This window comes from Pelodiscus sinensis, chromosome 2 (assembly GCF_052426305.1).
Source record: "Pelodiscus sinensis isolate ZL-2025 chromosome 2, ASM5242630v1, whole genome shotgun sequence".
NCBI classification, from domain to species: Eukaryota; Metazoa; Chordata; order Testudines; family Trionychidae; genus Pelodiscus; species Pelodiscus sinensis.
The window spans coordinates 108,225,178-108,245,306 of record NC_143053.1 but is presented as its reverse complement, the minus strand read 5'-3'; the positions used below and the strand labels follow the sequence as shown (position 1 = coordinate 108,245,306).

General features: G+C 43.9%; 1 long non-coding RNA gene across 3 annotated transcripts in view; it reads left to right on the top strand.

Moving 5' to 3' along the window:
• Positions 1–20,129, top strand: part of LOC149525319 (uncharacterized) — a 176,431-nt gene that overhangs the window by 47,039 nt on the left and 109,263 nt on the right. Inside the window, exon 4 of one of the 3 annotated variants that reach the window (XR_016348841.1) lies at positions 441–571. The exons of the other annotated variants lie outside the window; for them this stretch is intronic. This is a non-coding gene — a long non-coding RNA (uncharacterized LOC149525319). Of the gene's footprint in view, positions 1–440; positions 572–20,129 lie in introns of those variants that run through there. 3 annotated transcript variants of the gene reach the window in all.

Below are 20,129 nucleotides of genomic sequence, written 5' to 3'. Positions count from 1 at the left end.
AAGGCAAGTGTAGAATTAGGCTCCAAATTAATTTTGAAAATAAACGTGTTGGATGGATAAACATCTGTGCGGAGGAGAGTAAATTGCCTGAAAACTGGATTGTCATTTACAATGCTCCAATAACTTTGCCTAGACTAGACTTATTTGAGATCTCTTCTACTGTTACAGCAATCACCTAATTGTCGCCACATTCTTTAGACTTGTGCTAAGCAAGGTTAGACAACTAGGTGATGAAAACGTCAGTGTACTTGCTTACTCTATACTCGTAAGGGTGTTATCACCAGTGGAGAAGTAATAGTGGCCATGGCTTGTGGAAGGTTTTCCAGCAAAGTTTAGGGCAGATCCAGCCACTGTGATACTTGTCATTCCAAAAACACTGAACCTTGTGGTCAATGTGTGAAATCAGTTAAACTGTTCAATCTGGGGTTCTTTCTCTACAGTTATTACTCAGTGAATCTAACTTCATGTACAAACTGAGGCCTGGTCTATGCCTAAAACTTAAGTTGGACTGCATCATGCAACTTCACACTTGAGAGAGAGGTACTTACGCTGGGCTGCAGGGGAGGTGAGGAAACAGATGTGCAGCTCAGCTGGCTTGCAGGGGCGGGGGAGGGAGAGGGCACAGGGAATTGATGCGTGGCTCAGCTGGGCTGTGGGGTAGGGGGCGGCAGCAGGGGGACTGAAATGATCTCCTCTGGTCTGGAAAAATCCCTCATTCAGGACCAATCAGGTCCCGAGGGTGCTGAACCAGGGAGATTCAACTCCTCTGCCAAGTCTGCTCTTGCACCCTCCCCCTTGGCCAGACACCTTACCCTCATCCTGCTCCTGCATCCACCATTGTTCCTGCACCCTCCCTCCTGGTCGCACACTGCACCCTTCCTTACTCCTGCTCCCTCCCCCTGGCCCGACACCCTACCTCCCACCCAGCCCTACTCCCAGCCTGCTTCTGCACCCTACCTCCCACCCAGCCCTACTCCCAGCCTGCTTCTGCACCCTACCTCCCACCCAGCCCTACTCCCAGCCTGCTTCTGCACCCTACTTCCCACCCAGCCCTCTCAACCTCTCCCCCTTCTGCACCCCATCTCCCTCCCATCCTGTCCCACACACTGAACCCCTCATTTTTGTCCCCACCCCAGAACCTGAGAGGGTCCATAAAATCCACCAGAAAAGCAAATCTGGCCATTAGGAAGACGTTAACCTCAGTCCTCCTTGACCCTTCCGCTTGCCCTGTGGAGTGCCAGATGAGTGAGGTGTTTCCGTTGGGGGCCACGTCAGTGAGGGTCAGAGGTTTGGGGAGGAGTTTTTTTGTTTCTTACTTGTGTGGTCCCCAACTGATTTTTCTGTGGATCAGTGGCCCCTGATCCAAAAAAGGTTGCCCACCCCTGCCATAAATAAAGAAAACATTGAAACCTTTTTGTGTTGGACATACATTAATACTTTACTTTACTTAAAGTTTGATAAACTAACAGGAGAAAGTTAAAATGTTTAATCTGTTTAATAATTTAAATTTAACCATTCTCCCTCGCCGCAGCACTAGCAAAATGGCTTGGGCGTAATTGTGTAATTAATAGTGAGTTTTCATTAGCAACTGGTGGTCCGCAGAAAGGTTTACATTGAGCCTGGTGGTCCATGGGTTAAAAAGTTTGAGAACCACTGAAACAGAAGCCCTCCCTCCCCCCAGCTTAGAGACTGCCCTAGGCTCCTCTCTGCTCCACAACAGCCCAGAGAGAGACTGGGTCTGTTACCACGGTGGTAAAATCACTGTGCCTCTCCGGTGTGGATAATGGACAGACTTTTTGTGAGTCTTCTTCAACAAATCAGTTGAGATTAAAACAGCATGATAAAATGCCATGTGAAAACACTTGGCGCAGCCACAGAAAGGCAGGGTGTCATCTCTTTCCAGAGAAGGTTGTCATGACTTATGTGTAAACAAGCCTTTTGTAAGCTCTGTGAAGAGGTGAGATGTTCTTACTTCCAGTTTAAAGGGATTTGTCTTTTTGTCTTTGGACTGCATATTGCCTAGATCTGAATGGAGTTAGCTGTGGAAACGCATTTCTGAGTTATTTTCATACACAAAGTGAAACCTGTGCCAAGGATCCCAAGACCAGTGAGAGAAACTGCTGCTGTCAGAATAAGTTAATTCAAAGACTCTCCAATTTTCTTCAAAGATCGCTTCTATTGGGCACTGGGGCTTTTACTCATTGGTCCCTGATATTTTTGAAGGGTGACTAAATGTTAACTGGATCTTTTTTAATAATGTCAACAGATTGCCCTGAGCTCAATCCTAGCTTAAAGTTTAAATTGGATCAGGCCTTTGTAAGCAGGCTGGGAAGTGGTCTCATTTGGCAATTATTATTAGCTATTATTTACATAATATAAGCATTGCCATCATGGAATTGAGATATGCATTTTTCAGTAACTTTACTGAACCCCATTGACCTCCATGGGAAATGTACCTTTCAAGCAGTGCTGGTAAGGGTCAGTGACATTGTCTTTTCCATCCTGTAATGGTCATCGTTAATTCAGTATTGTCATTCTGGCTTGTGCAAACTGAGGCCACTGGATAGTTTTGCAGTAACTTCAAAAAATGCAGTTGCAGTCCATCTCATTAGGGATGTAAATTCCCATTCATCAGTTAAGTGGTTAATGTTAGGTCACACTGGGGCTGCCTCTGGCTCCCAGCCCCCTCTGGAGCAGGCCGTGTCCACAGCAAGCTGGACCCCCCACCGAGAGAGGCTGCTCCAGACACTGGTGCAGTCCCCAGGTTCCCACAGAAGTGGGGACTGCTCCAGACGAGACCAACCCCTTTCTGCAGCGTGCCCTTTGCTGAGCTGGAACAGCCCACTGCTCACAGCAGGTGAGGAGCTGCTCCAGCCCCCTCTGATTACCAGTTAATTGGAACTGGTAAGCATCATCCATTAAGAGGACTAAGGAAATTGTCCCATGTAATTGTGGGATAATTCTGGATGACTCCCAAACCCTGAATCAAAGAGCACTGCATCTACACTGCAAAGTAATAGGTCTTGGATCCTGGATCTTATCTTGAATCAAGGTTGGACTCCTCGTGCTACACTATCATGGGACCCTAGGTCTGGGGCCTGAGATAATGTAATTGCAGTATGGTTGCATGGGGGAGGGTCCTATGGGGTCCAAATCCATTCCTATTGGTAGAGGATGGTGAGAGGAGCAATTAGAGGGATCACATGACACTCTTAATGTCCAATCAAGGTCCATTTTGACCCCAGAAGTACTACTCCCAGAAGTGGGGTTTCCTGTGGCAGGTTGATGTGGCATAAGGAGTCTGCGGCATGGTTAATGGGGTAAGTAGGCGTGGCCAATATGTCCTCATTTTTGGTTCAGAAAATATGGTTACCGTAGTCATACCTGTCCCACTGTAATGTCCACAATGTACCTATGCCCGGATTCATTACAGTTTGTTCTCTGATTTTACTTGTGTCTATTGTAAGAAAGTTTATTATTCATCCATGGAAGAAGAAAATCTCTGCTGTAATACAAAATCAGGGACTATTGTTTCACATAGCTAGTTTGTTTATTTTTTTGTTCAAATCAACAAGATCAATGCAAATGTTTTAGTTCCATTGTCCCCTTTAAACTAAAAACATGTGTGCTGCTTTATTTAAAGATGTGTGTGGCAAAACCTAGGTGAAGAATGTATGCACAGGAAACATCACCAAAACGCTAGCTGTGGATTTGAAAAAAATATTACAGCTGTGGCTCTGTCTTAAAGTATGTATTCCATGTTGTCTGAGTTAGTGGACAGCATGTATATGATTAGATTATAACACCGCATCTATTTGCCTGTTTCTGATTAATCCCTCCTCTTACTGATTATTATTGACAAAACTGGAGTGTAAACTAACACTAACCTGCTTAGCTCCTGCTAAGTTCTCATGAATATAAATGTACCCACCCATCCATCAAATTTACATTTATAAAGTGTCCTTCATAGAAGGACCCGAGGATGCAGGAGACAATCAATATGAAGATCAAAGTGTTAGAATTGATTCAATGAAAAATATGACTCAGTTATTTCAGTTTTCTGGTGAAAATTTTACATGGAAGACATGTGCCTGATTTGTCTTTGCACTAGCCACTAATTTCTATTATTTTGTGCAAAGGTCTGCCAATTCACCTCATTCCTGACCTGCAGCTCCCTTTTGATGGCTATAGAGATCTCCTGAAAGCCTCCAGCTGTTCTAAAGTGAATAGCGGTTTGTGTGTGAAGTTTTTGGCCACAAGAAAGTAGGATCAGGCCACTCATCTCTTTCTATGTCCAGCTCATCTGATGAAGTGGATTTTACCCATCAAAGCTCATGATACTATCTATATTTTTGTTCGTCTCTAACGTGCCCCAGGACTACTTGATCTTGTGTGTGTGTGACTGAGGTCAGAATTCAACCCGGATCTTTAGAATAGAAAGATGAATGTATTAACACATTGCTTTCTATTTCTCAACTAATTGGGAAAGATCGATTTTCAAAGCTGGGAGCACAGAGTTGGATTCCTAAAATCATATTTAGATGTGAAAGTAGATACGCAGGTGCTTTGGGGCCCATTTACAAGTCTACTTGCTAAATCAATTTCACCTAACTTTAAGTACCCGTGCACACTTACTGTATTCTTGAGTACATTTCCATCATGGTGCGCAGTAATTATATTATCTTTTATATTATGGACTATTAATGACCGTTGTAGCTGCTTAAATCAAATGTGTTTTGAGCTGTATTGATATATATGAATGCTACATAAACTGAATTCCATGGTATGCCTTTAAAAACGGTCAGTCCAATTTTTGTAGCAATGTCAATTCTGTGACTGTGACTTTCCTGTATTCCACATTTAAGACAAGTGAGATTTCTTTTAGCATAACTGAATTAGACATTCCACCAAATGGGAGCCATTACAAAAGAAATGCTGCTCACCTTGCCCTTAGAGTAGTGACTGCTGCAGTATTGCCAACCCCACAAGTTCAAAAACCAAAAGATGGGCTTGCCAGAAATCATGAGACTGGCTTTCAAATAATGAGATTATGAAAAATAATACATTGAGCATTCTTTTATTTGCTTTCTCAATTTTGATCCTTTAGGGTATGTCTACACTAGCTCGGTAGTTCGAGCTAGGTAGGCAAATGAGGGCAACCGGAGTTGCAAATGAAGCTCGGGATTTAAATATTCCGGGCTTCATTTGCATCTTCCCAGGCACCACCATTTTTAAATCCCCCTTAGTCTGAACTCCGTTCCACGAGGAGTTCCACGAGGAGTAATGGTAGTTCGAATTAGAGATCCTAATTCGAACTACCTACTCCGTGCCGTGTGTAGCCGCAGGCACAGAGTTTGGACTAAGGGGGATTTAAAAATGGCGGTGCCCAGGAAGATGCAAATGAAGCCCGGGATATTTAAATCCCGGGCTTCATTTGCAACTCCGGTTGCCCTCATTTGCCTACCTAGCTCGAACTACCGAGCTAGTGTAGACATACCCTTAGAGTGCACTGGGGTCACATTGTGTTTCTCCCTCAGTCACAAGGGCTAGAAATTCATTTTTTCTTTAAGAACGAAGATAGAAATCACCACACATCCACTTGACTCCAGGAGCTGGGGCTTTAAGGATAACAATAATTATCATGAGTCCTGACAAATCATAAGAGTGAGCAGCATTGCTTCTGCAGTGCTCAGAAGTAATCTATGTGGATTACCTGAAGGAGCTCTCTGGCCACTGTCTCCTATTTAATGCTTAAGGTAGGCTTCTCTCCATATACGTGGCCTGGACTTAGGGAGAAGCAGAGCCAGTGTGTGGCATGCTCACCCCACACCAACAATCTGTTCCTTCATGCACTTGTTCTCTGATTGGGAGCTTGATGGGTCTGGGGAAAGGTGAAAAAGAGAGTCAGAAACAGGTAACAACAGCCATTTGCATTGCTAGCTCCCCCTTTGACTGAATGACTGAACCTAATAAAAAGCGAGGAAATTAATGCTGCTAATGGTAGCTGTGTGTGTCCCCCATTATGACAACACAGATTTGAAAGCAAAAGTGCACTGGCAACTTGGGCTCTACAGTTATTAATAGTTCATAATGCCATGACCCATCTGTGCCTCTTCCCTTCACGTTGCCATAGCTCCGTCTCATGGAGAACAGACTGCCTGGCTCTTCATGGTTTGAAAGCCACAGAGATTCCTTATTGCTTTTTCCCTATCAGAGATGTTCCTGTGTTTTAGCGAGTATAAGTCTAAAATATTTACTTCACTATTTTGGAGGAGTAAGAAAAACTCCAGTTTCCCTCCCTGGAGGGGACCCATCCACTACTTTTTGTCCATGCTTTTCTGCCATGTACAGGCAGTCCCCGAGTTACGCGGATCCGACTTATGTCGGATCCGCAGTTACGAACGGGGCCCTTCCTCTTCCTGGTCTCCAGCAGACCAGGGAGAGGAAGCAAAGCGGCGGAACACGCGGGCAGCGGACAGCCCAGACGCATCTGGGCTGTCAGCTGGCCGCGTGTTCCGCCGCTTTGCTCTGCTCTGCTCTGCTCCCCCTCCCCCTGGTCTACAGACCAGGGGGAGGGGGAGCAGAGCAGAGCAAAGCCGTGGAGCCCGAGGGCAGCAGGATAGCCACGGCGCGTCTGGGCTGTCCCGCTGCCCGCGTGTTCTGCCGCTTTGCTCCCCGTCCCCCTGGTCTGCAGATAACAATAATTTAGGAAGCCCCTCGTTAGCTTAATGGATGATGAGCTTCCTGGCATCAGCCCAAAGGTACAGATAAATATTAAGCATTCCAAAGACAGAAAATTAAAAAACAGCATGCACATGTTCAATCCACAATATTATTATGCAAATTATCACCTAGTGGCTCATCTTATCAAGAAAATTGTCCTGCACCATATAGTTTTCTTCCACCTTTAAAATTCTGGTCATTGTCTGGTTTTCAATTGTAAAGCAATTTGGTAAGCAACAGAAATATTCCTCGGAAACCTGTACTCTAAATGATAGACACCTAGGTCATTTTTCAGTCCAGTTTTCAAACTTGATTGCCTGAAGTAAGGCACCCAGTTCTAAATTTGAATGCTCAAATAGGCAGTTAGGCACTTGAATGCCCATTTTAAGCACGTAAGTGCCAATCTGAGTGCTCAAATGTAAAAATAGGCACCCTCAGCTAGGTGATCAAGTTTTAGAAATTGTGTTCTGTATCATTTTGTGCAATTACATTACAGTTCTGTCCAATCCCTTGCCAGAATTAGGGGTGTTAAAATATCATTTTCCCTGTGAAGCATCTGCTACTTCAGAGAACCCAATCAATGCATGGAATGTATTACTTAGACAAGCACTGGGGAGCATCTACTACTAAATTTCTACACTGCCCTGTCCCTCATTCTATGGCTGGCTTCCCCCAACTATTTGGAGAGGATCCATTTGCTGATTAGAGAGCCCTGCCAGCAGACTGTCCTCAGAAAGCGTCAGGGATACTGATGGCCAAATAAAAGTGAATGAGTAGGTGTCTAGCTATGAAATCTCAGGGTTTGTCTTCCCTGCAGAAATAACTCAACTTATAGCTGTGGTGTTGCCCCAATTCAAAGTCCCATCTTCACATAAAACCCTACCACTTGAATGTGGTGTGCTTGTAAATCAAGTTGGCTGTCCCATCGGGGCTATAGCCTTTAGGCTACAACCCACGTGAGCACAATTTTTCAGCGGCTAACACAGCCACTTTGTAGTGTGAACATAGGTTTACATCACTCAGGTGCCAAATGTCCCCCAAGTCCTTCCCACAATTCCTCCTGCGTGCACAGAAAGGACAGCTACATTCTTCCAGAATTTACTGGGAAAGAATAGGGGTGTTTCATCTGATTGCAGCACAAATAGCCATGGGTTGTAGCCCCAAGAATCTTAGGTCACTCCTGAGTGAGTGCACGGTGGCACCTGTGTAAACAGAGTAGCATAAGTGTTATTTGATAATCTGGCCCCTCTCGCTTGAGCTGTGCTAACCTGAGAGGAGCAATTTGAGTGTAAAAGGGCACTTAGATCCTCTGTAATACTTCAGTGAAGACACTAACTATGGCAACAGGAGGCCCTAAATCCTCTCTGGTTGGTGGTACTTCAGTACCTGGGTTGACAGGAGAAACCTTCCCGTTCAACATAGCACTATGCATCTATATGTGGTTAGGTTTAGTATAACTACATTGCTTCGAGGCGTGGTTAGGATATTACACCCCTGAATGACCTTGTTATGCCGATGTAAGTTTATAGTGTAGCCCTGGCCTAAATAAAGAACTCTGCAGTGAATACATACCCATGTTAAGTTCACTGGAACAAGGCATATGCCTGAAAATGCCCTCTCTCTGGATTCCTCCTAATTACACTTTCCTATGACCTTTACTTAAATAAGACTACTTGTGCTAAAAATCCTTGGTAATTCAAGGACTTGGAGAAGAGTGGTGTTGCAAGCACCCTGCTCATCCACTTTGTGTGTGTGGGGGGGTGGGGGGAGTGGAAATTGTTAATGTCAGCTCTGGTCTAGATTAGCACTACATTCGCTGTAAGAAATTTTGTTTTATGTGCTGGACTTGCTGGAATTATATTGCAAAATTCCATAAACATGGCAGATATTTCTGGTACAACATGCAAAGCAAAGTAAAGCAAAGTAAGAGAACCTCATCAGAAGAAAAAGTCTTGAGTGAACATGCAGCTATCATTTGCAATGCAAGAATAAAAGAGCCATTGGCATATGAGAACTTCAAATGAAGCTATAAAATGCATGTCAATAGCACATTCAGCAGAACATTATTGAAAGCTCTTGCAGAATTACTTACAATACAGAGGGAAATATGCAGACATTTGCGCTTGAAAGCAATCATATTCTTTGTTTCAGCTTAATGGAACTTGCATCCCAAAGCACCCAATGGACCAATTTAAATCACAATACGGAGCCGACTTTCAGCTTACAAAAACAAGGAAATAGAAGGTTATGGCTTAAATCTGGTGTGACACCCTGACCTTAACTGATACTGATGGGCCAATAAACAGAAGTGCAATTTAAAGCCAGTCCTTGTCAACCAGAGTGCTAGACATAACTGTGAAATTCCTGGTTTTGTGGGGTTAATTGCATAACTCTGTGCTTTTCTTTAACGAGCTGTTTTGTAGCCAAAGAGCTGTGATTTCCTTTGTTGCTTTTGTTGGGACCCAGGTAGTTTAAAGGGAAAAAATGGCCATTTAATTATAAGTGTAAAAGTGAAGAGACCCTATGGCTTGCTGTTGAAATTAGTCGTGAGAAACTTTTTATAAAATGTGACATTTTTAATCCCCAGATGCAAGACCACAGTGTCTCTTGTAAGAGCCTAGCCAGACTGGCCTATTCCATGAAGTATTATTTTTAGCTCACAGGTCATTTCATGGTGCTAGGATGGAAAGGAGCAAAGAGAGCTCAGGGAAGTGGAGAGGGAGGCTGGGGACAGAAGATAGAAGCTGAAGCTAGAGTGGGGGAAAGGAGTGAACCTGGGAACCTTAAAAATGGGGTGGGAGGGAGGAGAGATCAAAATGCTGAGAGGGTCTCAAGGAAATGTACAGCCTGGAGCTCTGCTGTGAGAGTGTATTATTGATTTATATAATAGAGCTCTATAGTATTTTTCTATATTCATCACCATTCCTGTCTTATACAACTGACCATTTTTGTTTGTTTTTTCTTTCTTGCTGATACTATACATTAAGGAGAGATTTTCACTGCACGTCTACACGGCAGGGCTGAAGTCGAATTAAGCTACGCAACTTCAGCTATGTCAATTGCACAGCTTAAGTTGAAATAGCTTCATTCGACTTTTGGTACTATCCACACAGCAGGAGGTTGAAGGAAGAACACTCTTCCTTTGGCTTCCCTTACTCCTCGTGAAATGAGGGTTACAGGAGTTGGAGTAAGAAGTCTTCCAGCTCGCCATTATTTCAAACTAGCCAATTAGCCCGTCATAAGACGGGATTTTCAGGTCTCTCCTCCACCTTGGTCTTCTCTCCTAAGCCTCCGGTCTCTCGCGCCGTCTCTCTCTTTCTCTCTGTCCTCCTACTGCCTCCCCTCTCTCTCTCAGCTCTCCTCCGCCTCCTGCCTCTCTCACCTTCTGCCTCTCTCTCTGTCTCTTTCTTTCTTTTCTCTCACTCTCCCTTTCTCTTCTCCTCCTCCTCCTGCCTCTCCCTCCCCTCAGTCTCTCCCCTTCCCCTTCCTCTCCCGCCATGGCGCTCGGCTGAGTGCTGCCTGCTCAGCCGGGCCACCACTAGGGAGAGGGGAGGGGTGCTGATGTACACGGCCAGGGGGCGAGGCCATGTACGTCACCGCCCAATCCCCCCTTCCCCTCCCACCGCGTGGGAGCCCAAATGGCCCCTTGTGCTGATGCTCCCCCACGGCGGCCCGGCTGAGGGGCCAGCACTTAGCTGAGCGCCACAGCAGAGGAGAAGGGGGGGCGGTGATGTACATAGCCCCACCCCTGGCCATGTACATCACCACCCTGCCCCCTTCCCCTCCCTCCGTGGCAACTTGGCTTAGTGTTGCGCGCTCAGCCGGGCCACCGCGGGGGAGGAGGAGTGGGTAGGGTTGCCTGGTGTCTGGCATTGTACTGGACAGTCCGGTATTTGCACGCTCTGTCCGGTAAAAAAAAATATCAGAAAATACTGGACATGTGCAATGTCCGGTATTTTCTGATTTTTCCGGCTGCGCACTGGACGGAAGCCTGTCATCTGTGGGGGGAGCGGCTGGGAGTCCCAGCTGGGAGGCGGGGCTGCAATTGCTGCAGGAGCCCTCAGTCGGTTGAGTGTGAGGAGGGGAAGCCTCCTCCTTGCTCCTGCATCGCCGGGAGCCTGCACGGGACAGGCAGCAAGTGCCAGGTCAGTCCTGTTCCCCGCCGGCCAATTTGCTCACTCCCCCCCTTCCTGGCCATCCAGTTCTCCCCCACTTCCACTCCTGATTTTCCCTGGCCAGACCCTCTGCACCACCCCCCAGCTCTGCTTCCTGCTGGCCCGTTCCTCTTCCTTGTCTCCCTGGCCAGCACTGCTGCACCTCTCCCCACTCTCACCAGCTCTGCTTCCAGCCCCCTCTTCCTTCCGGCCTGCGCCGCTGCGCCGCACTCCTCTCCCCCGGCAGCTGTGCTTCCTGCTCCCCCTTCCTCCCGGCCACCTTCGTGGGCCATTCTTCTTCCTGATCTCCCCAACCAGCGCAGCTGCCCCCCCGCCAGCTCTGCTTGCTGCCCCACCTCCTTCTGGCCACCCTTGTGGCCCCAAAATCCCCACTGTGCTTCCTGCCCTCCCGGCCAGCCCTGAACCCCCCCCGATATCCCGCGGCCAGCCCCGTTCCACCTGACCCCCCCCCCCCCACGACCAGCCCTGTTTCCTGTTGGCCTTCCCAAGTTTGGCAGCCCCCATCAAGTTCCTTATTATCTTCTCCAGCCTTTGATTAGACCTAAATAACACGTGGTCGTCTGCTAGTTTTACCAACTCACTGTTCATCCCCCTTTCCAGATCATAGATTAGTTTATTAGATTAAACTGGTCCTAGTCACCTAGGCTATGTCTACGCCGCAGGGAAAAGTTGGAAAAAGATACGCAAATTGCAAACCGCAATTTGCGTATCTTTTTCCACTTTTCTTCCGAAAGAGGCTTTTCCGACATTTGGCCTGTCTACACGGGGCCAAATGTCAGAAAAAACCTCTCTTTCGGAACATCCCTTTTTCCTTGTAGAATGAGATATACAGGGATGCCGAAAAAACACGTCTGCTTTTCTGATTTTTTTTTTGAAAAGCAGATGCATTCCTTGGATGCAGCAGTGCTTTTTTGGAATACCTCCAGTATCCTGGAAAAGCCCTGCAGTGTAGACATAGCCCCTCTGTTAACATTTGCCAGGTAGAAAATGGGACATTTATTCGCACTCTGTGTTTTTTGTTTCTTGGTCAGTGTTTAAGAAATCCATGACATTTCTTTCCCCTCCACCCTGAAGACTTATTTTCCTTAACAGTCTTTTGGGAAGAACTTTTGTTTAAAGTCAAAGGAATTTTGAAAGTCTAAATAAAGACTTATCCTATTCTTCTTTAGCCATTATTTGTTGACACAATTAAAAAACTCTGCTAAATCAGAGAGGCACACTTGTTTTAATATATTATAGGGAATGCAGAGGAAAAAAGAAAGTAACAGAGCATAAAGGGAGTGAAAGAATTACTGCCTGGATATTATGTTGATTCTTGCTTTAAAAATAACTCATTAGGTGAATAGAATACAACCCAAAATGAAAACCAAGGACTATATTCTGCCTATACTTGTAAATACCTCCTATCCTACTGAAGACAATGGGTTGTCCATCAGAGCAGAATTTGGCCCCTTAGGAAAGTTTCTACAAATATTTTCAGCCATTACATTCCTAAGGTCCCAGTGCAGCAATGCACTTAAGTGTGTGCTTATAACCATCTCATTCAGGAAAGTGCTTCAGCTCATATTTATTCCCCTTAATTTCAGTGAGACATAAACATAGTAGTCAAGGGCAGACATGAGTAAATGGAGTTTACCCACTTCTCATTTGGGGAATATAGAGTTTAGGTTGGTTTATGTTCTGCATTGGGGCTTCAGGGAGAATTGTAAGTCTGATGTGGAGAAATATTTATTTCATTTTGGATTCTCTTTCTTGAGTGCATTTTTTTTAACTTCACATTTCTGATTCACTATTCAAGGACATGGGTGCAATTGTAATACAAAGCTAAAGGATTTGCTGTACCATGGACTATAGGATTTATGTAGGGCGGAAACAGCTATACAAGGATAACTAAATATAAGCGCTCTGCTTTAAAAGGATCAGCGGAATGACCCGCAGCATGTGCGCTCCTTTCGTACTATTGTGATAAGCCCCTCCTTTTCTTCCTCACCTCTTCTGTATTTCTTTGCTTTGGTTCTAACATTTTGAAGTTCATATGATACATGGGCTTCCAATAATTAGAAGTGGTATAAGGAATCACAGAAAGGAGATTTATGCCTGTTGAATACAAAGAGTCTTCTGATGGTGTCATTTTTCTTGTTGGACTTTGAAATGCGTTTCTGCTCTCTCCACTCTAACAGAGCTATATTATTTTAGTCCACATAATTGTAGTCCCCTTTTTCTCAGACGAGCAAGGGCCTAAGACCTTATTAAGTAACAGATCAAATGTCAAAGTTCTGTTGTAAATCAACAGGGAGCCTGTAACAAGTGAGGTTAACAGGAAGCAAGGGGAGCAGGCAGTCAAGGACACGAATAAGATTTGTTGCCAAGTTATTAGAAATTAATACTTTAAAGACAAACCTACTCAAACTTTCCTTGGGACAATTTAGTAACACTAACAATGTTGCATTACTTCTGATTTGGCCCCTGGCCAGACCTAGCCTGTCATCTGGAAATAAAGCTAAAGCCTGCCTGACATGCAAATGTTAAAAAGGGAATCTCATCTGTTGTTAAATTGCTTGTGAAAAAGTATAAATATTTTAAGCCAAATAAGTAAATAAATACATGTTGAGGATGTCTCCTATAAGCTTTTATAAGAAAGCACATCTGAAGAGAATGTTATCATCCCTCTTTCCTTTTGTTTACTTCCTTGATAATTTCATATAAACTTTGTAAGTAGCCCGACTTGCCCTTTCATAAAATTGCACAACTGATACTATGGTTGCTTCCCAATGAGCCTAATGTGGGACTTACATTCTGCTTATGAGACATTTGTACTGATTCAGCTCTAAGAACGATTCATGTGTTGACATCTAACGACTGTCAAAGATGAACTACAGAGCAAAACTGAAGTTAAACCTAGATTTCTATTATGAATATCCAACGCTGCAAATCTCTCTGAGAGAGTCTCAGAGGGGTAGTTGTGTTAGTCTGTAACTTTAAAAACAAGTAGTTCTGTGGCAGCTTAGAGGCTAACAATTATATAGTATCGTGAGCTTTCGTGGGCAAAACCCACTTCTTCTGATGAGCTTCAGATAAAGTATTGAGCATAGCAATAAATTTGTACTGGCTTTTGGAAAACCATTTTATTTATTTATTTTCATATTCTTCTGTAGAATCCTCTTGGTCCTTCCTAGTTCAGTGACTGAGACATCACATATATCAGAAGTCCCACTGCAATTTAAGTTGGAGTAATAGTTAATCTTGAGGAAAATTATAATAAAACTAGCCATAACTTTGCTGAGCAGAAGTTGGAGACAGTTGGCTTACTACAAAAAAATGGAATGTATAAGATGCATGGCTAGCATCATTCTGGTTTCTGTTCTACCTCTTTCTGCTCTTTTCTTCCTTCTTGGGTGGTTTTAGACTGCAGGATATTCAGGGCAGAGATCATGGCTGCTAATGTTTTTTTGTACAAAACTTAGCACAATATGGTTTTGATCTTGTCTGGGGCCTCTCAGGAATACAAATAGTTAATGATAATATCACAGAGAAGAGAGAGAAGTGATTTTAAAGGTGAGTTAAAACACCTTTACAGTCCTATGCATCCTGATTTATACATGGTACTTAGCACAGCGACATGGTTACCTTTTCCCTTTGCACATCACCTGAAAAGGCTGTACTCTTTGTGCTACATGGACAGAACTGCTGAGAAATGAATGTCTTGACTTTACTATAGCAAGCTACACCGACAGTAAAAACACTATAATGACATCGCTTCTGCATGTTCACAGTGCTCCTTCTGACAGCAGAGTATGTCCCCAGTTGGTGCTCTAGCACTGTGTTTCTCAAAGTGTTCCACAGAATCACTCTCAGAAGCACATTAACTGGCCGCCCCGGTTTATTTATTTACTGGCACCATGGCCACGGCGCCTCACGGCTTCCATTGGCTCCGCGGAGGCCAGTTAATGGGTTTCTGAGAGTGATTCCATGGAACACTTTAAGAAATACTGCTCTAGCACTGGCAGTGAGAGCAGTGCACTGTGTGTAGCTATCCCACTGGGCTGCACACCACCTTCTGCAGCTAGGAGATGTGGAAAAGGTAGAATCGATCTCTGTATCACGGCGGAGGGCGCAACATCCCAAGATCCATTTTTTCTGTTCCATCATTCCAAGGTGTCCAAATGCATTTTACACCATTTTACCCTCTCTACTATGCACCTGTCACCTCTGTGTGAAAGGATGGTCTCGCACTGCTCTCTGCTACTGTGGCCACTGTTACTAACACATTGTGGTTGGTCATGCAGTGTATCATGAACTCCCAATCTGAACAGGAATTAGAGGTGCCAGATCTGTTGTCTGCCATGGAAAGAAACAACAGTAGATCACTTTTGGCATTCACGGAATAGCTGGTGAGCTCATTAAACAAGCATTGAATGGTGGGATCACATTGTTATGCAGGGTTTTGATGATGAGCAGTGGCTTCAGAAATGTCAGATGTGAAAAGTGACCTTCCAGGAAGTGTATGTGGAGCTGGCCTGAGCACTGCAGCACAAGGACACCAAAATGAGAGATGCCTTCTTGGAGAAGAAGTGGAAGCTGACAACACAAGACTGCTACTGGTCAGTCACAAAACAGTTTGGAGTCAGGAAGTCCATTGTTGGGTTGCGTTAATACAGGGCTGTTCATTGCATCTTGCTATGAAAGATTGTGGCTCTTGGCAACGTGTGTGAAATAGTGGATTGCTTTGCAGGAATGGGATTCCCTACTTATGGCAGGACAATAGATGGCATGCACATTCCAATTTTTGTCCCGGACCATCTTGTGATGGAGTATACCGATAAAAGGGGATATTTCTCTATGGTTTTGCAGGTGGTTGTAGTTCACCGTGGTTGTTTCACTGACATGAAAGTAGGGTGCTCAGGGAAGATGCATGATGACTGCATCTTCAGGAACACTAGCCTGTACAGAAAGCAGCCAGCAGGGATTTTCTTACGGACCAGAAGATTCCTGTGGGGGAATATTGAAATGCCTATAGTGATGCTGGGAGACCAACGTGCCCCTACTCCCATGGCTCATGAAGCCCTACCCGAGAAACGTGGGTAGCAGCAAGAAGCACTTCAACAATAGGCTGAGCAGGCACAGAATGACTGTAAAATGTGCCTGTGGCAGATTACAAGCATGTTGGCACTGCTTTTATGGCAGGTTAGTCCTAAATGAGGAAAATACTCCCATGGTTATAGCATATATTTGTGAGGCTAAAGGTAAGAAGTTGGAGTGGAGCATGGGAGGTGGATCATCTGGCAGCTGATTTTGAGTAGACAGGTACCCAGCACACAACAGGGGTAGGGGATTAAATCAGGAAGGATTTGAAGCACCATTTTGACAATGAGCACCATTAATATGTCTTTCTATAAATCACTCTGGCATGTTTTGTTAACTTGCCACCTTGCATGAAAATTTTGAGGATTGCTTCCTGACTGTGATTTGTAGCCCGCAAATGTTCCAGTTGCCACTGTATATTAACTCTGGCAGCAACCACCATGTGTAAGAAGCAAATAAAGATTGATTATCTTTCAGAGAGTGTGTTTTTATTAAATACCAATTAACACCACACAGAAAACACTTGGTGGAAAGGGTAGTCTCGTGAAGAAGACTTCGTAGCTGTATTTAACTACCACTATCATTTTGTAAGCTGTGAAAAGGGGAGAGGGGGCAGCAAATGGTGGGACTGTGACAGCCCAGGAAGATGCAAAGAATGTGTGGGAGGAATTTGGGGAGGACACGGAAAGCAGCCCTGTGTAGGCTGCAGCGGGTGGGCGTAAACATGCATGTGTTATCCCTGCAGTGCAGTCAGGGACTTCAACATTTCAGACCCGGAATCCAAGCTTTTAGCTGCTCCTGTCTCTGCCTCCTACAGCTCAGAGTTCTGTTTCTCTCCCCTAAGCAGGTGTCAGAGACTGTCCCCTCTAACCAATCCGTTCCCAATTGAGCGTGTTGCAAAAACAAGAACGTTTTATTGGCAATTTGACAGAAATAGAAACATGTAAACTAAGCATACAAATAAACTCATCTGCCGGAATGCGAAGGAATGCATGGCTCGGTGGGTACAAAGCTTAGCTAGTATTGAATTAGAGCTCTCACTTATATCCCAGAGTGACTTGCTTCCACATGGCATTGTTAGCTTTGTCCTATTCTCTCTTCAAGACTTGAATTCAAATTTTGCTACACCTTGGAACAGGGTTAAAATACAGTTCAGTTGCATCTGTACTGGAAGGTAAAGCTAGATATGTCGATGCTGCAATGACAGGGGTGGTTACAGCATCTGTAGACGTACTTGAGCTAGCTTTACTCTAACTAGTTTGAGTGCCACTGCATGCTTCATCCATGTGAGTAATTTCCCAGGGGTGCCGACAGCCTTGGACCACCTGTGTTGAAGCATGTGCTGGAACAGCTTTGCTTCTCTGGTACCTAAGCTGGTTAGATTGAAGTTAGTACAGTTAATGCCTACAGAAGTTGCCCTTGTGTTTCAATGTGGTTTCTATGATTCTGATCCCAGTTTGGTCAGGATCTGAGGGAACATCTACACTTTGAGCTGGTGCTGTAAATTCCAGCACTCAGGGACTTAGGCTATGTCTAGATTACAATGATAAATTGGAAAAAGAAATGCAATGTGCAGTACGCAAATTGCGTATCTTTTTCCAATTTACTTCCAAAAGAGGCTTTTCTGAAATTTGGCCTGTCTACATGGGGCCAAATTTCAGAAAAAAACCCTCTTTCGAAGCATCCTCTCTTCCTTGGAAAACAAGGTTTACAGGGATGCCGAAAAGAGTGTCTGCTTTCCCGACATTTTTTTCGGAAAAGCGGATGCGTTCCTTGGATGCTGTCTAGACGCAGTCTTACCTGTAGTAGCTCTGATCATGTTAGTGTGCTAAAAAATAGAGGATGGTTTCAATGGTCCACGTGGCAGAAGAGATTAGCTGCCCTGATTACACACTCAATAGTATCTCAACTTGGGATGTACTCAGGATGGCTAGTCCCTACCATTCATCACACCATCACAACTATACTCTATTTTTAGTGTGTTACTTCCATCAGAACTAGCATGAGATTAACTCCTCCAGCTGGAATTTTACATGTCCAGCTTGAGGTGTAGACGTGCCCTAAATGAACTTAAATGGCTTCCAAAACATCATTATCTGAATTTTCATAAGTGCTCTGATTTTGGCATGCCTCAATTTTTGTGCGCCCAGATTGAGACACACCAAATCCAAGGGACCTTTCACATGTTTGGCTTTTGATTAAGCTAAAGCTTCCACCAGTTTCCATTACAGCAGGGCTACTCAACTTTGGAAGCTCTAGGGGCCACTCAATGATACTCACAGCACATGCCGAGGGCTGCAACTTAAGTGTGGTTGCTTATACATGCAAATATATATGCAAATATATACAAATAGCTTTTTTCACACTGGTGGGCATGAATACAAAGATTAAGGCAAAACTACACAACACACAGGACCCATTTAAATAATTTCTGCTGATATTAATAAAATGCAATAACTACCCAATTTCCACCCATGTGACAGCACTTGCAATGAGCAATGACAGTTCAGGAATTTAACTACTAAAACACATATCAACAGAAGACCATTATATTGACTATTTTTTTGTTTTGGCTCCCATCTGCGGGCCGCATGTTAGCCTTGTGTAAACTCAAACTGCACCGCGGGCCACAAACAAGCAGGCTGCGGGTCGCATGTTGAATAGCCCTGCATTATAGCATTCCGCCCACAGAGCTGCACCCTTGCTCAAAGCCTGTATCTGAGGTGTATATAATGTAAACCTACCTTTATTGGGTACCGGAGAGTTTGGGTTTCCTGTTCTGTATCAGGTAAGTATTTTGGGCACACTCCACTACAGCCAGATAGACCAGATATTTGAGACTTGTTTCTCTATTTTAGCTGATATAGACATTGCTATTCTCTCTTCTGTGTTTAATATAAATTGGACTGATGTTATCACAGATTTTTCCTTGTGCCCTTCTCCCTCCTTTGTTTTATGGAGGCTGACGAGGGGTGGGTGGTTGTTTTTTTTACTGTTTTAGTTTGTTTTGATTGTATTATGTAACAGAGGTGCCTACGGCAACTTTTAACATCTGCATATTTTTTTCCTTCACCAGCTTTGTGAATTTAATCCATTATCTGCAAATTGATCTTTCATATTTTCTTTATTGATAGCCACTTTCCTTGTCATGCACCACTGAAATCTAGAGGACTGAGCTGCTCCTAGTTATGAGAATGTCTATAACTATATCTACATCTATATCTATATCTCTATTAATTGTTTTCATAGATATAGACTGTGTCAGTGGACAGAACTCAAGAACATGTAAAAGAGTTCCTAGTTCTTGTAGGAACAATAACATCTGCTGCTGTACATGGCAAATGGCTTCCTATGTGTAGTAGCTCTTTATAGTTCATCTTACTGCTGCATGTCCCATTTAGGAGTTTTTTATTCTAAAGGATAGATCCCAGAAGAAAATTTTTTTGGCTCTTTAATTCACTGTCATGGGGACAAAACTTCTCTCTCCTCTTATGAGACCAAGCACTTGGTAGTGGGAAAGTAGGACACTCAAGCTTCATTGGCTTAATACTGGGTACTTGAAAAGGATTTTCAGAGAACTTTGATTTATAGAAATGACCTGGTTTTGTCCAGGTAGGGCAGGGTGAGGCGCATGACATTCTGTATAAAAAGTGTTCTTACATAGGCCCCAATCCTGCAAACAACCCTACATCCATGCAAAGCAGATTGCAGAACCAGGGCCTTAATTTGCTTGCCAAATAATCATTAGGTCTTCAATAGTATTTTTTCATTGCATTTGGGTACTATGCAACATTCAAATACTCATTAACATAATTGTCCTTCCAATTTGCGCTCTCGTTTGCACTATGTTAACAGCTACTTTTTCGTCTTTGTTCAAACAAATGCTGACCTTTGCAACCAAGAATAAAATTAGTAGTAAGCGAAAGCCTATTGTAATAAGGCCAAATTGTTGTTTAATTCCAGATGTGTACATATTTTTTCTCTATAAATCTCCTTTAATTCTTCATTGATATTAATTACGGTTAGTTAGACATGTGAGTCTGAAATGCTTGCTCTTCCAGCAGAATTCAAAATAGAGCATTTTGCTAATATGCCACATTAGCAAGGCATAAAAAAAGAGACCTCTATTTTTTTTCTAAAACATCTGAT